Here is a 15844-nt window from a genome sequence, read left to right on the forward strand (position 1 = left end):
CCCAGGGAGATAAGACAGCAGCAGCTCCTCGATTTTGTTGTCTTAGGAGGATGTGTGAGGTCTGTTAGATTTTTTTCAGAGAAAATTGTTTGCAAAAGAGAATTTTTTTTTCTTAACATTGGCCACTGTGTGCCGTAACTTTGTCTTTATATCCTTTTTCTGTCTTATCAAGTATGCCTTCTCACAAGTACAAGCTGACTTGGTAGAGGTAGAAGTAGAGATGGGAATGTAAAAGGTAAGAAAAGGTCAGAGGAGAAAGAAAAAGAAATCCTCCTGTTATATACTGACTTATTAAAACAGATTTTAATCTGTTTATTTGAAAATAGTCTGCCTTCCCCACTAGACTAGAGGGCAGGGATCTTCTCTACTCTCCTCATCATTGTATGTCTCATAGATAGCACAGTGCTGGACAATAAGATGCTTTTGTTGAGCGACTTAATAACTATGGAATGATGTTTCCGTACAACTAAAGTATTGACTATGACCCGCATTGAACTTCCAGCATTGCTTGCTCCTCTTTTAAAAGACCTTTCTTAATAACCAGTATTCAAAACTTTGAAAATAATCCATATTGTATATTTTATTAATTTTAATTTGTGATTCATAGCTGTCAGGACACACTGAGAACAGTATTATTTGTTTGTTCTTATTGATTTAGATTTTAACTCACATTTATAATCAGTAGTGAATGAAAGATTTTCTTTTCCCCAAATTGTATGTGTTTCTCTGATATGTTGGCTCATATATAGACAAATGTGGTCATTTTTTATTATGATTTCTAGGCACTTGTATATGAGGACACATTGTGTGTTATAGTTTTGAGAAATAACATATTAGGAAACGAAATGTACAGCTTTGTCTATTTGGCACCTAGTGTCTGGTGACTGACAGTTTAATAGGAAATTCTGGCAGAGCTTACCCTAGATCATGGGACAGTTGTCACCTGTTTAAATCTAACATCTAATACATTACTTTACAATGTAGATATTTACCCGAATGCACATCAGTGGGCAGAGCTCTCAAAGTTGTATTTTGTTTTTTTGTTTCTTATTTTTACTTGGTACCTTCTGCTGTTGCACAATGGCAAAAATGAGTCCGGGCACAGCCACAAGTTTTTTTCATGCTCTTCTTGGATTCACAGGACATGAGAAAGATGTAATTGGGTATAGGTTTGCAATTGTATTTTTTTGCTATAGAATCTTTTTTTTTCTATATTTGACTTGATTAAGATCTTGTTAAAATAGAACAAAAAAAATTAGGAAGAATAAAAAAATTAAAATCAATATTAATAACATAAATTATCTTGGTTGGGCAAGGCTGATATTTGTTTAATTCCAATTTATTGTTCTTTTTCTGTATATATGATAATGACAACAGTACCTGATTATTAATTTTAACACAAAAAATACTTCTGTGCCATAAATAATTGTTATTTTTAATGAGAAAAGGTAAAACTGATGCTGTCATTCTAATCTCAGTGCTTTCAGCAGAATTGCCTGTTGTCTTTCAGTTAAATAACAAAAAAATCTTTTTATATTGAGCAACAGTAAAATTAGATGTTCTTTCAAGCCTTTGGGTATTACTGGCAGTTTAAAGTTTTTTGTTATTAATTTTTCTTTTAACTCTTTTCATCCATTTAATAAATATTTAGGTATATAGGGACTATACTTAATAAAACATTGATCATTGTGTGTTTATTAAAGAAAATATACAAGTCATATTTTTGAAGTTGCAATTCAACTTTTAATATGTTTAAGAGATGTTAGTAGTAAAGAGAAATTAAAAATCAAATAACTAATTATATCTTATTTTTTAATAGAAAGCAAATATTGCCAGTAATCTCAATACCCAGAAATAATTACTGTTAATATCTTTGTGTACACAAATACACATGCACACTTTGTGTACTTTGTGTATTTTGTGTACATCCTACCAAACACACAAACGTGCATATCACACTCACAAGGCCTCACAAACAGTATCCATACTATGTAATTTGCATTTATACTTAAGTTTGTATGATTCATAATCTTTAAATTCTTCTACATAGAAAAAAATTAGTGTGAAAAAATTATATGATGTAGATATACCATAATTAATTTCACTAATTCCCTACTCTTTGAGATTTGGAGCATCTTTGATGTATTATTATCAACAGTAATGAATCAAGGTATTTTGCATGTACAGTATGTCAAGGCTCTATTTTTAAAGAAAGACTACCTCTTCCAACATTTAGAAAGCTCTGGGGCTTTTTGACGGGAGGGGAGCTTACTTGTCAGAAGAGACTAAAATCCCTGGGAAGAAAATATGTTCCAATGAAAAAAAGGAATGAAGCTGACCATCTTGGTCTAGTTAGGGACCAATATTTCAGAAAAAAATGTCAAGAGAACTCAGAATAAATTCAGTTCTTTGGATTCAAATATTTCCCTTAGTGCATCTCATGGACTCTAGGTGGAACTCTAAGGAGAAGGATATTGGCACAAAATGCAGGCTTGATTTGCACTAAATCTCACTGAGACCTTGGGCAAGCAACACTGTTGGATATCCAAGGGGACAGAGAGTAACTAGGAGGAGAAAGACATTCCCTGAATTTTTTTGGGAACGTATGATTGCTACAGGGCAAGGAAGGCTCCAGAGCCTGAAACTACCTTTGCAAAAATTATGACAGTGAGAGAAATCTGACATAGAAAAATTATGACAGTGAAAGAAATCTCATTTAACTGACTCCATTTTGCTTCTAACCTCCAAGCTGCTTTTGTTTATTCCTGGGCAAGGGCCAAACTAACTATGGGAGTAATTTAGTTTATAGTTTAAAACCAAAATGATAACAATCCCTTCCTGAAACTAACCCCCATCTTGCTTAGAGACTGAAAATGCCTTTTTAAAACTGACAAATTTGCCACAAGTTTAGATTTATGGCTCCGGAGTCAGTTAGCCAGAGGTCACAAGGTTCATAACCTCCCAATTGCTCCAATACATATCATCACTATGGTAAAACCTAAGATTGGTGTTTAAGGTATTTTTCAGACCCTGCATTCTGATGGACCAGCTGGTTGGTGCCACCTGAACTGGTAACCCATACCAAGAGACTCATTCGACTGGTCTTGTGATCCCACCCAGGAAATGACTCAGTACAAGGAGACACCTTTGACCTCCTATGGTTTCATCCCTGACCAAACCAATTAACATTCACAACGAATTATCTTTGAAAAACCCTAGCCTCTGAATTTTAAGGGAGGCTGATTTGAGTAATAAATTTCCAGCCTTCCACTTGGCAAGCCCATCAATTATTAAACTCTCTCTACTGCAATACCACTGTCTCTACTGCAATACCACTGTCTCAGTGAAGCAGCCCTACCTGTGCAACAAACGAAGACCCTGTCCTGTCAGGTGATTACAAGCCCACAGGGCAGCTTTGGTGCTCATCCTTCCCAGCATATTGGCAGCACTGGGAGATGGCAGCCATGTCCAGAGATGTGGCAGCTTATTGGCAGTATATGGAATCCTAACAAGTCTACTCTCCCTTAACATTCTCAGAGAGCCATGCACTTAGAAAAAAATATAACTCAAGAGGTAGGATCAGGAGAGGAAGAGCATGACCTGTCCCAAGTGGTAGTAAATACAAATTTAGAGCAACTTTTTAAAATTGTAAAGTGTATTGAAAATATGTCTTTATGGTTTCAAGAATAATTATAAAATGACCTACTGGTTCTGACTTTCCAGATCAAGACAGGACATTATTTGTATTGTAAGTCTTCTTGTGTTATCTCTCTCACTTCAACTTCCAGCATTAATCACAACTGTGAATTAATATAGTTTTCCTGCTCTTTTTTTACAGATTTTAATACCTATGTAGGTATTCCTGAGGAATATACTACTTGGTTTTGCTTTAGCTTTACTTGTTTTAAAATCTTTTACTATATGCATTATTCTGAGATATGCTTTTTTGTTCAACATTATTTCAAATGTATGGGTGAATATCTTTTTTTATTATACTTTAAGCTCTGGGATACATGTGCAGAACATGCAGGTTTGTTGCATAGGTATACACGTGCCATGGTGGTTTGCTGCATCCATCAACACGTCATCTACATTTAGTATTTCTCCTAATGCTATCCCTCCCCCCAGCCCCCCACCCCCCAACAGGCCCCAGTGTGTGATGCCCCCCACCCCCACAGTGTCCACGTGTTCTCATTGTTCCACTCCCACTTATGAGTGGCAACATGCGGTGTTTGGTTTTCTGTTCTTATGTTAGTTTGCTGAGAATGATGGTTTCTAGCTTCATCCATGTCCCTGCAAAGGACATGAACTCAAGAAACTATCATCAGGGTGAACGGGCAACCTACAGAATGGGAGAAAAATTTTGCAATCTATCCATCTCACAAAGGGTTAATGTCCAGAATCTACAAAGGACTTAAACAAATTTACAAGAAAAAAACAACCCCACCAAAAAGTGGGCAAAGGATATGAACAGACACTTCTCAAACGAAGACCTTTATGCAGCCAACAAACATATGAAAAAATGCCCATCATCCCTGGTCATTAGAGAAATGCAAATCGAAACCACAATGAGCACCATCTCATGCTTGTCAGAATGGCAATCATTAAAATGTCAGGAAACAGCAGATGCTGGAGAGAATGTGGAGAAATAGGAACGCTTTTACACTGTTAGTTCAACCATTGTGGAAGAAAGCATGGCGATTCTTAAAGGATCTAGAACTAGAAATACCATTTGACCCAGCAATCTGACCACTGGGTATATACCCAAAGGATTATAAAACATTCTACTATAAAGAAACATGCACATGTATGTTTATTGCAGCACTGTTCACAATAGCAAAGACTTGGAACCAATCCAAATGCCCATCAATGATAGACTGGATAAAGAAAATGTGGCACATATGCACCATGGAATACTATGCAGCCATAAAAATGGTGATTATCTTTTGAAGGTTAACCCAAGTTGATGCATGCACTAGCAACCCATTCTTTTTTCTATTTTTTCTATTGAATAAATATTTATTTTACTTATTATTCTACTGATGGTGGACACAGTAACTATTTCAGGTTTTTTGTTCTTACAGACACTGCTCTTATGGCCATTCTTGTGGGTGTCACTGATATACATATCACAAGATTTTTTCTGTAAGGTATATACCTATGATGTACAATATATTTTCTAAAGAATATAGATATGAACAGAATTTCTGGCTCTTATAGCATGCACATGTTCAAATTCAGTGGGTAATGTCAAAATGTTTTCTAGAATGGTCATAGTACTTTATATACTTATCAGTAGTGTATGAGTTTTCTCATTTCTCTACATTTTTGCTAAAGTTAGATTGTTGATTTCTTAATTTTCGCCAGTCTGGTAGGTTTAGAGTGATTCTCATTGTGGTGTTTTTGCTTAGAATGATTATTCTTTTTTAAATGAAGTTAATTTTTTAAAAAATATTTAAGAGCCATGTGCATTTCCCTTTCTGTGAGATGCTTTTCTCTGTTTATTGAGCTGTTATATTTTTCTTACATATTCACAGGTGTTCTACATATATTTAGTTATAACTGTTGCAAAGACCTTCTTTCTGCATTTTTACTCCTTTATTTGCTTTCTAATGAATAGGGTTCTTAATTTTACTCTACTAGCATTTATCAATACGTTTATTAGGCTGGGAGTGGTGGTTCATGCCTATAATCCTCACATTTTGGGAAGCCAAGGTGGATGGATCACTTGAGTTCAGGAGACGGAGAGCAGCCTGGCAACATAGTGAGACTGTGTCTCTGATATATACATAACATATTTTTTTTCATATATCTATCTATAGATAGATAGATAGATAGATAGATAGATAGATAGATAGATAGATAGATGAAAAAAATAGCTGGGCCTGGTGGCACATACCTATTGTCCCAGCTACGCAGGAGGCTGAAGTGGGAGGATTGCTTAAGCTCAGGAGGCAGAGGCTGCAGAGAGCCACGATCGTGCCACTGCACTCCAGCCTGGGTGACAGAGTGAGACTCTGTCTCAAAAAAACACATATACATATATGTATGTGTGTGTGTATGTATATATGTGTACATATATATATTTTTCCTTAATGGTTTGTACCTTTCGTGTTTTAAGAAATCTTTCTCTATCTGTAGGTAATAATAGATCCTCTAAAATTTTTTAGTTTCTAATTCACCTTAAATTACATTTTGTATACAGTGCAATACAGGGGCATAATTTTACTTTTTTCCATATGAATTGCAAACGTTAACACTTCAATAATTCAATAGTTAATTTTATGTTCATAAATCTGGAATACCTGCTCTGATAGAAATCTAGTTTCCAAATATGTAAAATTTGTTTTGGGACTTTCTAATTTGTTCTATTGGTCTTTTGTCTTTATCTACAAAAATACTACCTTAATTTGGCTTTTTGAATTTCTATTGCTGTTTGGATTGGAACTGCATTGAACCCATATATTATGTTGGGGAATATTGATATCATTGTATCATTAATGTTTTCTATAGATGGACATCTATCTTTATATACAAACTTATTTTGGTATTTTAAAATGTTATTTAGATTTACGTTTTTTTCCATGAAAAATTGGCATATTTTTTAAAACTTATGCCTATGTTTTAAATATATATATGTGTGTGAATGTGTGAGTGCATATGTATATGTATGTGTATGTGTGTATATATCTGTATATACAGATATATGTGTTATATAAATGTGTATATGTATTCTCACATACACACATATCAGTAATGTAATTGACTATTGCCTATGTTTTAAATACATATATGTGTGGGTGGGTGTGTGGGTGTATATATATAGATGTATATATATATGCATGTGCATATACATCTGTATGTATAGATATATATGTATGTATATATACATGTGTATATATATTCTCACACACACGCATATCAGTAATATCATTGACTGCTGCTGGCAGCATGCAGAAATGCAATAAATTATTAATTAACCATGAATGCAGCAACTTCACAAAATTCATTTGTAAATTTTCATAAATTATCCCTGAATTATTTTGAATTTTCTGTTTAGATTACTACATTACTTTCAAACAACAACTACTTCATTTTTACTTGTCAATACCTTTCCTTTTTGGTTTTTATTTGTCTTTACTGCATCGCTAGGACATTTAACATAATATTGATTAGAAGAAGTACACTGGGTATTACCTACATTGTTTTCTGTAGCTTTGTTTGTTTCTTTGTATTTATGAATCCTCTTTGATTGTGAAAATTCTCTTCCATCTAATTTTCAAGAATTTTGTTATAAGTAGATGTTAAATTTTATGAGTTTAATTTTGTCACATCGCTTCAGATTACTACATATTTATTCTCCTTTAATCTATTAATATAGTGAACCAGTTTCTTCAGTTTTCACATATTAAATTATCCCTGGATTTGTGCAGTTAACCCAAGTTGGTAATGATGCATTATCTTCAAGATTTCAGTATTCCCCATAGGATTTTTGCAGTGTTGTTCATGAGTGTGATAAGCCTGTAATTTCTTTTGCTTTGCCCTTGTTTGGTTTTGCTATAAAACCTACTCTAGCCTCATCAGTGAAAGAAGGAGTATTTTCTCTTTTTCTATCTCCTTCAAGAATATAGGGAAAATTGGGCCACGTGGGATAGCTCACGCCTGTAATCCCGGCACTTTGGGAGGTCAAGGTGGGCAAATCCCGTGAGGTCAGGAGTTTGAGACCAGCCTGGCCAACATGGTGAAATCTCGTCTCTACTAAAAATACAAAAATTAGCCAGGTGTGGTGGCACGTGCCTGTAATCCCAGCTACTCGGGAGGCTAAGGCAGGAGAACTGCTTGAACCCAGGAGGTGGAGGTTACAGTGAGCCAAGATGGTGCCACTGAACTCCAGCTTGGGCAATGGAGTGAGAATCTGTCTCAATAAAAAATAAAAAATAAAAAAATAGGTGAGGCTGGAGTTATATGTATTTTAAATGTTTGATAAAATTTATTTTTAAAGGTATTTAGGCCTGAAATGTTTTTCAGGAAATATTTTAAATAACGATATAATTCTGAAAAGACAGTTGTCTATTTCTTCTGACATACATTTGTTTATGTTTTATTTTTCTGGTAATTTATTAGCTTCATTTAATTTTACAGATTACTTGGCATGTTAGGTTATTCATAATATCCTTTAATTGTTTAGCATTGGCAATACCTGTTTCTTATGTATCATTTCTTATTCTACCATTTTTGTGAGTTCTCTTTTTCTTGATACATTTCAACAAGAATTCTTACCAAGTTTATTTTCTTGATAAACTTATTGGATTTAATAATCTTATCTTTAACAATCTTATCTTTTTATTTAGTAATCTTTAATAAACTTATCTTATTGGATTTAATAATCTTTTTTAAATACATTTAGGGTTTTTTTAAAAATTAAGTGTTGATTTTTCTCTTTGTTTCCTTACTTCTACTTTCTTTGAATTTATTTTGAAGTAATTTTTTTGTAACTTCTTTGTATACTAGAGGCTTGGTTTATAAATTTTGAGTCTTTTTTTCTTTCTTAATGTAAGGCTTTAAGGCCATGTGTTTTCTAAAGTACTGCTTTAATTGCATGCTACTAGTTTTTTATTTAATATAGTAATATATTAGACCTACTCATTCTATTTTCTTTATCACTAAGCTCTCATATTGTATTCTCTTTATTGATTTTATTCTGAGTATTTCTTCAGATCTATTTTTAGTTCACCAATTTCTCTTAATCTAACGAGTTTAATGCGCTTAATTTCTAGAAAATCTATTTTGTATCTCACATCTGCTTTTTACTTACAGTTTCTTGGTTTTTGCTTGTATTTTCAAGTTTTGACATTGTATTTTTATTTTAAACATCATATGTAATGTTTTGTAATTGACAACCCTTATATTTGAAGTGTTTTTCTATTTTCACTATTGCTGTTTCTGCTGGTTCTCCCTCCTTGTGTTTTGTTTCACTGTGTGTTTTTGTATTTTTTGTTTTTTACTGCGAATAGCTCATTTCCTTGGAATTTTATCTATCAAAATTCTTTAATGCCTAGATTGAAGTTCAATTTTCCGTATAGGATTTACATGTTCCAGTCTCCTGGGAAACTACCTATCTTGATTACTGTAAGTTGTCCACTAAAGAATTTTCAGACTACGTAACTAACATGAATTTGGACCCAAAACTCACAGGAAACAGGCTCAGAAAAGATTATTTACTTTTATTCTAAGTGCCAAGTTAGAGAAAGGCAATTGCACTTTTCTGTTTGTTGCTCTTGCTGTTTGTTATTCTTTTTTACATAGCAGATTCAACTAGTTGCTGTTTATTTGTTGTTCTTTTTACATAGCAGATTCAACTAATTTTTTTTTTCAAGGATGTCTTGTTGTATTTCTCTATATGGCAAATCCCTAGAATTTTTTTTTTCTTGGTCAGTGCCCCATGCAACAGTCAAAGCAAAACTCAACACATTCAGGGTATTAAATAAATCCACAGGGTGAAATTCAGCTTTAATTTGAAGGTTCTTATTTTTATTTTTATTTTTGATCTATGGATTCTTTCTGTAGCAGCTCAGCAATACACTTAAAATCATAATTTACAAAAATTTACTCACTACCAGTGTATTAGTTATCTATTGCTACCTAACAATATTATCACAAACTCAGTGACTTAAAACAACACACGCTTATTAGCTCACAGTTTCCTGTGGTTGTGAGAATTAGCTCAACTGCGTTTTCTCCAAGCCTGAAGAGTGTCACCAGGGCCAGTTTTCAGATGGGGCTGAATTGGGGAATGATCCACGTCTAACCTACTGTGGTCATTAGCAGGACTCAGGTCCTGAGGGCTTCAGTTTCTCGCTGGCTGCCAACTAGAGGCTGCCCTCACTTCCTCACTGACTGTTGCCTGGCGACTGCCCTCAGTTCCTTGCTTCACTGCCCTCCCCAACTTCATCAAAGCCAAAGAGGGAAAGTGTCTCCTAGCAAATATATGATACAATCTTAGGTACCACGTTCACAGAAGCAACTTTTGCCATATTCGGTTGGTTAGAAGCAAGTCACAGATTCTGCCCACACTAAAGGTGAGGGGATGACACAAAGGTGAAAGTAAAGCAAGTGAGGATCAGAGGGGCCACCTTAGTGTCCGTTTGCCACAACTACTTTTTAACTGTCTCAGAAAAGTTGTTCAGAGTACCTAAAACCACTTTCTTCTAGAACAAAAGCCAGCATGAGGCACATTTGAAGAACTGCAAAATAACTGAGGGTGAGAGGTAAGATTTGAAAGAAGCTGAAATTGTGGAATAAAGTGGGAGAAGCAACAACTAATGATTCCCTATTAACCACATGTAAGGCCTCCAGTTTGATTTGGTTTTAACCAATGCAAATGCCAAGTGAAAATGCAGTATAAACGTATTGTTCAAAATGTGACACTCTCTTAAAGAATTCTTGTGCCAGCTTCCCTATTTTCCTCCTTGAGCCTGATCTGTTGTTACAATCATGTAAGCCATGGTTTTTACAAGATTTTCAAATGGTCCGTGTCCTCTATGTTCTGAGAAAACACTGCAAAGCCTCAGCTGCTCATTTCTCCCCTGTCACTTTTGCTCATGGGCAGAATTCTTTATAGAACATCAGACCCCTGCCAGCAATGGACACTGTATTTATACTGATAATTCAGGCTAAAACAGAAGCATGATCAACCCAATTCCCTTTGCCTCACTGTGGATGATTTTAGCCAAGTAATTTATAGTGGTCAAAATAACCAAAATCACTATTTATCTTTGTGTATATTTACACAGCTTGAAAACAAAACTACCAAACACAATAATTCCTTTGTCAATGGTTATACCCCTAGAGGCAAGCTTTCGACCTAGATTTTCATGGTGAGACATCCCTGGCAAAATGATAAAGACAGTGACATTTACTTTGTGTCCTTCTATTTCCCTTTCCGACATCTCTGTACCTCCTTTTGCTTTACTTCTGAGTCACTCATGCATTCCATCTCAAAAGTCTGAAGTCACTGGTCTTTCTGACTGCAGTTACTGTTAGAACCTTAATTCCTGCTAAGGTGTTAGCTGAAAATAAGTTAAAGTGTTGCTGCTTCCAGTAGCATTTGCATTTAGCCAACAATAAAAAATAAAGAATTATCAATTTGATAATTTTAAGTAATGTGACTTCATGGGAGGGGATAGATTTACTTTCCTGAACTCCTCAAACTATACAAATGTATTTTCTTATGAAACTAGTGCTAATAACAATAGCTACTAATTTTGGGGTGCTTAATTGTCTGCTTGCCATCAAGCCAAACTCTGGATAGCTTATTTCAATAAACATCCCAGATAGAACAATGTGGTGGGCACATTTATCATTTCATAGGTCAGGAAATTTAAGCTTAGAGAAGTTAAGTAACTTGCCCAAGGTCACACAGTAAGTGAAAGATCTAGATCTGTATGGCTGCAAATCCCATCTCTTAGAACATACTATTCTATTGAAGGCAGGTAATATTTTACTATTGACATTCATATAGTAGAAAGTGTCCTCTTATATCAGGATCCTGATCCAGATTTGTGTCTAATTTCCTGCTTGAATTTAGCCAATTCCTTTATGCTTTTTCAGTCCCAACATTCAGAGAAAACTGAACTAAATGAACGACGAATTTCTTCTTTCATATGTAATCCCAGCATATACTATTATAAATTACCTTTCGTATGTCAGACACCAACTCTAAACTATCAGATTGCCCTACTAAATTTATGCACAGAAATGAGAAAGTGATCACAACTTATTGAATTGAGGGCAAGATCAAAATTCCCCATTAAGGAGAGTATTTCTTTGGCTTCTGTGAAACATGCTGATTGCTATTATTGCCCATACATTTTGAGTTGTTTGGTTTCTTGACTGTTAATTGAAATGTAATTTCATTTGCATAATATAAGACTAGTATGGCAATTAACACTCTTCTTACTAATTGCCACCCAATTAACCTGCTTTAGGTGTCTTGGAGTCAGTGCAGCATCTAAATATTATCTTCGCACCTTAGCTGATTTGTAGGGCTGTGATTACCTTTTATGGCTTATAAAATTTAAAATTAATTGCATTGCAGCTAGAGCTGTGGCTCAACCTTATATCTCAAAAAAGGTCCATTAGGTAATTATTTGATAACAAATTAAGTTTTAACCATCTCACTAAATCAACTTAAAATGTTCCTCTTATAAAGTAGATTTAAAGGGTCACAAGAGATTCCTGAATGTTCAGCCTCAGAGTCAACCTTATGATTCAAATTGTCCCTTTATGGCTTTTCAGGAACACCTATCCATCATGGTTGAATTCCTTGTCCTAGGGTTAGAAACCTCTTATGCCAGATTTTAGAGGCAAAATGTTGACAAAGAAAAAGTGTCTTATTTTGAACTGGAATTAATGACAACTTCAAGACCTATTCCCACCCTAGATGTCGTTTATGATCTGTCCTGAGCTGCTTGTTCCTGCCCTCCCACACTTGTCTCCTTGCTGTGCTTTGCCAGAGAGGTTTGCGACAGAACAGCCAAGGCGTCAATCCATACCTCCTAGGGCTGGGTTTGGTTTGGTGGATTATAGATAATCTTAAAATTTCACTGAGTGAATCTCAGCTCTAAGCTTTTGAGCCCAGGGAGTTATCAGTTATCTCAGAAAATGCTGATAAATGTTATCAAAAGAAGAATAAATCCTAAATCCTTTGTATTAGAAAAATCATTTTAAATATGAGATCAAAGAAAATAGTATATTTTCAAATTCTAAAAAGTGAGGGGAATCACAGATGTAAACACGGCACATCAAACTGAAGATGTCACAAATATAACTTAAAACTCAAAAAGTCCTCTCTACTCTGAAACCTTTATCCAAATGGCTATTCATTTTTCTAACCATTAGTAGGTGGCCGTTTGAGATATAATTTCTTATGTAGAACTCTATAAATTTTTCAATTATAGAAATGAAAAAATGCTCTGGGCCTTCAGTGATTCATTAATTAATAGATTCAATACATATTAATTTAGTACTATTATATTTTAGACACTGTACTAAGCTTTGAAGATACAGTGCTGAGAAAAAGACATTCTCCCAGACCTGAGACTTTTGGGGAAATATTAGGAAACAGAGTCATTAAATGAATGAGTGTCAGGATTATGAAAATAGATGCCTACTGTACTAGTGAGCCAGATAATGGGAGACGAGATTAGGCCTCACTGCTCCAGAAAGAAAGCTGCCTTAAGTGCAGCACGCCAGCATGGCACATGTATACATATGTAACTAACCAGCACATTGTGCACATGTACCCTAAAACTTAAAGTATAATAATAATTAAAATAAAATAAAAAAAGAAAATGACATCTAAGCTGAGTCTGGAAGAATGAGAAATAATGCATTAGATGGGACACTTGGTGGTGCTGGCAGGGCCTCTGGGATTGGCAAGGATGTTACAGGCAAAGGGAGCAGCAAGCCATAACTTTGGCCCACAGAGAGACTGTGGCACAGGAGCCTAGAGTAGTTCAATGTGACCTCAGAGAAGCCTGCAAGGGACAGAGGTGGGAGACTGATGTGGAGGCGTAGCCAGGGCCGCCTTATGCTGGGCCGTATAAGCCATGCTAGGAGTTACATGGGGTTAACCATTGCTAGCAGTTAACCCTCGAGTGTAAGGCAGCCACTGAAGGATTTTAATTCCATATGTGATGTGGTTAGAAGTGCATCTTGAAAGGATAGCCTTGACTACAAGGGAGAAAATATTAGAGACTCTTATGACTTTTCACTCCTATTCTCTGGTAATATTTTTATTTCAAGATCTTTGGCTTAGTGAGCTACCTCCAAGACATTAGAGGGAGCTGTAGCTATGAAACTACAATCAGAGGAAATGGGGAGAATATTTTCAGTTGTAGCTGAAAGAATAAATTATAATATCATAAATGTTAGCTTTGAAAAACTGAGGCAGTCTATAAAATTATAGGCTCCTATTACTCTTAATGTAGTGCCATAAACTCCAAGAAAGTTCAGTTGGAGAAGAACAAAAGAGAGAAAACAATGCATTATAATATTACTAATAGTATTCCATATTTATGTAACAATTTAAGATTTTCAAAACCTCTTCACCACAATTATTGGACATAATTATCATAACTTTTACACGTAGGCTGAATAAATGTTTCTATTTCTGTTTGACGTACCAGTACATCTACCTTTTGCTTTGGGGAACCATTTTAACTATTTTAAGCTATGTGGCTTGTATAGAAATGACCCACTTTCCAGTCTCTGGAGTGGGGCCTAATTGATAGAAGCCAATCAGCATCAGTGATTGGCTCACGGACAAGACAATGATAAGCTAGATATTGCCAATAAAATGTAAAGGTATATTTCCTGAGGACTCTTTTGTTTGGGTTTTAGTTTTGAGAGAGAGAGATTCTTTTTTTCTTTAGGGACGACTGCAGGAGACTCTTCTCTTCCTGTGAAGAGGTGTGAAAAAGAAATGTGAGTTTTTGAACTGTGTCAACCATTCTAATCAGCTCAGAAAAAGTTGCTGGAGCTGCAAGGAAATCAACATATGAAAATTGAAAGTGAAGTTGAAATTATGGAAGGCAGGATGGAAAAGAAACTTGATCTCTAGTGACATTGTTTGAAATGTTGATTGAATTTTGCCTGAAGCCTGGGTTACCTGAGGACTTTGCAGTTCTGTAAGCCAGTAATTTTTTCTTATTGTTTAAGCCAGTTTGAATTGGATTTTCTATCACCTTCACCTGAAAGAGGCGCAAGCAATAGACAGTAACCAGAGATAACTGAAGCAAAGGGTGAATTCCTTATGTTCAGTGCAAGAGACAGAAATAGCTGTCATAATAATCAAGACAGAAAGTTATTTTTCCTATCAAACTCAAGAATTTTAGAAATAATCAATCCAGGTCTGGCATAATGCTCTCGGGGAAACAAGATCCTCTATCTTTTGCTCTGTCATGCAAAATTTCCATTCCCAAGATTACCTCATGGTCCAAGATGCTTGTTGGAGCTCCAGCCATTATGTCTACCTTCCAAGAAACAGGAAAAGAGAGGAAAAAAGAAGGCATGCCTTCGTCGTGAGGACACGTTTTGGAATTTATGCATATCACTTGTGCTTACATCCAAACGACTCAAACTTAATTGCACAGCCCAACCTAGATGCCTAAAAATATATGAGAAATACAGATTTTATTCTGTTTGGCAACAAGGCAAACTAAAATTGGGGCCCTATTACTTCAGAAGAAGAGAACAAATAATAACTGGGGACAATTGGTACCCACAGAGACAGAAGAATATTAGAAGTTCACAGAACTGAGAGGAGAACCAGGCATGGAAAAAGGCAATTTTGGAAGGCTAGGAGGTAAAATCATAAGAATGGTCTTTAGGGAGAATGCAATGGGATTCATCTGATACTTTTATCCATGTCTCCCTGATCAGGAGTCAAAGCTCTGGGCAAGAGCAAGTAGGCTGAGCGTGGATCACATGCTGTCCTCATGGTTGTGCAGAGGTGGTGAGAGGAGGAACCTGCCCGTTGGGCTTCTAGGCACCTGGGTTTACCTTCCCACTGTGACTACAGCCAGTGAGGGAGAGAGAATTCTCCAAAACAAATAGGGCACTACTATGTGAGGAATGAAAGTTGTAAGGTAAATTAATAATAATAATAATAATAATAGTGGTAATAATAATACTGTGTTTTCCCCAGGAAACACAGGTAGCTGGAGTCAAAATCAGGAATAGGACCCAGCTTTTTCAATACCCAGTTCAGTGCTTTTTCCATTTTACAACTCTTTCTGAAGTCTGTATCACTCATAAAGGGAGCTAAAATATTACTATTCCT

This window comes from Pan paniscus, chromosome 12 (assembly GCF_029289425.2).
Source record: "Pan paniscus chromosome 12, NHGRI_mPanPan1-v2.0_pri, whole genome shotgun sequence".
NCBI lineage: Eukaryota > Metazoa > Chordata > Mammalia > Primates > Hominidae > Pan > Pan paniscus.